Raw genomic sequence first — 5,074 nt, 5'->3', positions numbered from 1 at the left:
TTAGGAAAATGTACCGTTTTTCATACCGTTCACTCGGTACATATTCAACTAAAAGGATATGTCTATGAAAGCCATTGATTGATTGATTTAAGACTTTATTAGGAGTTTGCATAGGAAAAGGTACAGTTTCATGACAGTACAAATCACTGGTACAAGGTCAACTAAAAGGAGATCCTAGAAAGCCGAGGCTTATTTCCACAGGAACCACACTTTAAGTATCTCATATAACATTGAAAGACAGACGGATAGAACATAGTACTTTATCTAGGATAATATCAGTTTCAAAAGCATAACATCAAATACAAAGGTAGAAAAAAGAATAATAAAAAAGGGGGGGGGGGGCATGGGGGCTTAGTCTATTTACAAGTCACGGGTAGCAGCTGTCTGAAGGTGACTTTTCATACCAATTTTGAAGGAGGCTAGGGATTTGCTCTCCTTTAGGGCTTGAGGAAGGGCGTTCCACATGTTGATGGTGTAGCAGGAGAACGAGTTAGAGCCTTGGTTAGTGTTAAATCTACGTTGATGATGATTAGTGGAGCTGCCTCTGGTGTTGTGGTCGTGAACATCCTTGACCTTTAAGAAGTAGTTTGTCAGGTACATGGGAATCTTGGAGGTGTAGTGTATCTTGTACACCAGGCCCATTGCAAGATGCTGTACTCTGTCAGCTACTTTGAGCCATCCCACGCTTTCGTGGTGATGATCGGTAAGGTGGGTCAGAGGAGGGAGACCAAGCACAAGCCTAATTAGTTTGTTTTGGGCTGTTTGAAGCTTTAACTTTAAGGCGGCTGGGGCGTCGCGATACCAGACAAGGACTCCGTAATCAATGAGGGGCCCAATAAGAGCTCCTCCTAGTGTCTTTCAGGATTTAGTATTGATACACTGATTGTATGTGCATTTCACAATTTAATAATACACCTCTGTGAAGTTTGCACCCCATATGATGAAAACAGGTAAAAATGGTGTCATTCTTTAGTGCTGAATTGTGCCGTAAATTTTATAATTTGTGCTGCTATCATTATTGAGATATTCTACAAAACACCACTGTTCAGCTCCTATTTTCTACAATGAAACACTGCTGCTCTACACCGCCCTCTGTAGGGCAATCAATATACTGCTGCTAAATCTGCGAATTCATAACCATATAAATATTTTTATATATAATTATATATAAAAGCACAATTGATGATTTCAATGGCACAAATTAGAGCACATCCAGCTCTAAAGATTGAGCCCATTTTCTCCCGATTTGGAGCCAAAGAATTGGGGTGCAAGTCTCAGCAAAACTATAACTTAGAATATCTCAATAATGATAGCAGCACAAATTATAAAATTTACGGCACAATTCAGCACAAATTCAGCACTAAATAATGACACCATTTTTATATATGTTTTCAACATATGGGGTGCCAAACTGCCAACTTCACGGAGGTTAATAATACTGCTAAATAAAACAGGTATTATGGCCTTTTCCACTCTGTAACATTTACTTCCCCATGTCTCCCTGGCAGAATGCAGAACCAACCAGACAGGTTACATGCTCAGGTGAGGACAATTGCATAATGTATTGACTGTGGTAAAAAAGATAAACTATACATTGTTTTAACAGTAAGTAAGTAAAAAAGTATTAACCTCAGTAAGTAGTAACTTGTTTTACAGTATTATCCTGTAGTATTATAGAGCATAAGTATGACTGGAATTTATGCTGTGCTCTATGATCACTGTGTGTGTGTGTGTGTGTGTGTGTGTGTGTGTGTGTGTGTGTGTGTGTGTGTGTGTGTGTGTGTGTGTGTGTTGTGTGTGTGTGTGTGTGTGTGTGTGTGTGTGTGTGTGTGTGTGTGTGTGTTTATTTATGTGTATCTTTTTAAGATCTCAACAGTCAACACTTTAAATGTTGTTTGTGAAACACTTTTGTGTTAACTTATTTTGATTTATTATTTTACCCTTTTCAGGAACCCATGGTACAGCAGCTATTGCAGAGAGTCAGGGATAGACTTGATTCAGTGATTAACAGACAGCCCATTGACTTTGAATACCTGCGGTTTGTTTGCTCTCAAGAGTTGCAGTTTCTTCGAGCTGGGGCAGCTTATATAGACCTCCCTGAGTGTCTAGTAGATAGTCTACAACAGCTGTCTGAAGTTGTCAGCGCTTATCTATCACAGAATACTGTCCCTCCACTATTTGATAATGTAGCTGTTGTTGAATATAGTGGAAGTGTAGGGCGACCCAGGATTAACATAGAAAGTCAAACAATCCAGAATCTACTCAGTACTGGGTTACCATGACTTCTTTGGCTGACCTCCATGGGATTTCAAGGCCAACTCTTTACAGACGGATGAAAGATCATAACCTCTCTGTCAGAAAATGCTATTCAGACATAACAGATGATGTGCTAGATCAAAAGGTTAGGTCTATAAAGACAAGAATGCCCCATGCTGGCTACAGGCTTGTGAAAGGATCTCTCCAAGCTATGGGACATCGGATTACATGGAGAAGAGTAAAGATGTCGTTGCAGCGTGTGGATGGGGCAGGAATAATTGCCAGGATGATGCAGCTGTCTTGCATTGCTAGACGGACATACTCTGTTCCTGCTCCCCTGTCTCTTGTCCATATCGACACAAACCACAAGTTGATAAGGTGATATTCTCCTACTGGACTACTTCTGGCCATTGATGACTTTCATGACACCCAAATGCAATATGAGTGTTGTCTATCTATTGACTTTTTGTTAGGTACAACATTGTAATATTTGGAGCAATTGATGGCTTTTCACGGAAGGTATTAGTTTTATTTATTTTCTTTCTTTTTTTTTTTTTTTTTTTTTTTATAATTTTTTTTTTTTTTTTTTTTTTGAATCAATCATTCAGTATCATGTTGTCAATAGGAACTACAAGTGTCCAAACTACAAGGAACTACAAGGAAACAGCAAGAAACGGATAAATGAAACAGTTGTACGACACCACCAGAAGGATGTCGGGTAAATGTAGTAGGCCACAAAAGAGTTGAAAAATGTAGTAGGCCACAAAGACTGATCAGGGATAAATATCAGGAAAACTGTACACCAGCTGAGAAATAGACATAGAGAGACTACTTGGAAGCTATTGAGACACCATGGAGTGCCCACTAAACTAGTGAACATAATTAAAAACAGTTATACTATAATGAACGATAAATGATAAAATGTAGTAGGCCACAAAGATAACAGGGCCAGATAACAGACCTGGGAAACTGAAATAATTATAGAGGGATGCAGTTGACAAACAACTAAGAGACAGGATTTTTTATATATGTTTTTAAAACCTATTATACCGGCTGTCATACCGGCTCTCCAGACAATTCTGTACTAAGATTCACCGCTTCACTTCGAACCGAGGTTTGATTTTTATTATTACCGGTAAGACATGCGACCCCGCCCTAAAGGGCAAGGGAACCAACCCATAGGCTGTAAAAAATGTGTACTGATTGACTGACTGACTGACTGACACAGTATGGATATCCAGGGTTCGATCTTTGATGAGGTGATTTCACGTGATGTCACGTGACATCACTTCCTGTACTGACACAGACGGAGACAAGCTTTTCGCAGACGGAGAAGACATTTCTCATGGTAAACTGTGACCTTCGGTCGCAACTAGGATGGATTAGGGTGGACTAGGCTAGACTAGGTGTACTAAACTGTACTTGACTCTAATAGGCTCTATTAGCCTGTACTTGGATCTTGTCAGTCCTGTTGCTACTCACAACAATGAAACTGAGCACACAGGCAATATTTTGTGTGTGCGACCCATATAATAGTTATACATGAACATTTTTAAATAAAATAAAGTACTGCCTTGTACAGTATAATAGAGCCTAGTACAGCCTAGCACAGTACAGCATAGCAATAGCCTAGTGTGGCTGCTAGTGAAACGTTCTGGTTCCAACATAGTAAAATATATAATTTCTCTTTCAGAGTAAGAGGCGATCATGGTGTTGAAAATTTGGACATTGCCAGATGCATGTTCACTGTGCGAGGAACAGGTCGTGGCAGCTTTATTGCTGGGAAAAGCGTCCATAACCAGAGGTCATACAAATTCTTATTTTTAAAATGTATTTTAATGTATCACCTTTCGGGTCATTTTACAAAACTGATTTGATCTAAAACAAATGGAAAATGCTTTGAAGTTGATTTAAAATTACTGTAGTTGTACTTGTAGTGATACTTATCATCTGTATCCCCTCCCTTGTTTTTAGAGTGGAGCGCTTATGGAGAGACGTTTGGCTTGTAACACGCCAATACTACGATGTGCTGCACGTGTTAGAGGACGAACACTTTATCGACCTGTCCAGTGCTGTCCACCTCTTCTGTGTGGGCTATGTATTCATACCACGACTGCGATCCGATTTGCTGCATTTCACAGAGAGCTGGGATAATCACCCCTTGAGGACAGAGCGAAATCGGACACCAAATCAACTGTGGGTGATTGGGATGCTGCAGGCACCAGTGTCAGAGCCAGACCTAGCAGAGGTATGTAGTATGGTATGACATAAGTACTACACACATGTAAATATAGGAATATTCCTTGAGACTTAATTTTGTGTGGATTGTTTTTATGTAATATTTTGTATGAGAGCATTGCAATTTGAATACATACAGATTACAGGCAGTATAGAGTATCAATCACAATGCATTTTACAATTCAATTTTACAATCAATCAGTCATTTCAATAAAGTAATGTGTGTAAGACATATAGATATATGTTTTTTTAGGTTGTTCCTACAACTATACACTGGGTGAAAAGGTATGTTGAATAGATTTTGTGGGATAGTGGTCATATTGCTATTGAGGCAATGTGTGTCAAATGCTCAAAAACAAAATAGCTTGCCAAAGGTTTCAAAAGTTAGGTTGCAACACACACATATATATGCAAATTAGACACATAATACATATAATAATGATAAGCATTCCATCATGTTTGTCATCATCAAAAAACATGTAATAGACATCAAGTTTGCATTTGATGGTCATCTGATTCAAAAATTAAGGCCAAAACCCTTTTAGGTGGTGGTCACTGTGGCGACCCCCAAGTTCGCCCT

This window comes from Nannobrachium achirus (assembly GCF_963921795.1).
Source record: "Nannobrachium achirus genome assembly, contig: SCAFFOLD_37, whole genome shotgun sequence".
Taxonomy (NCBI): domain Eukaryota; kingdom Metazoa; phylum Chordata; class Actinopteri; order Myctophiformes; family Myctophidae; genus Nannobrachium; species Nannobrachium achirus.
Note: the sequence above shows the minus strand (reverse complement) of the source record.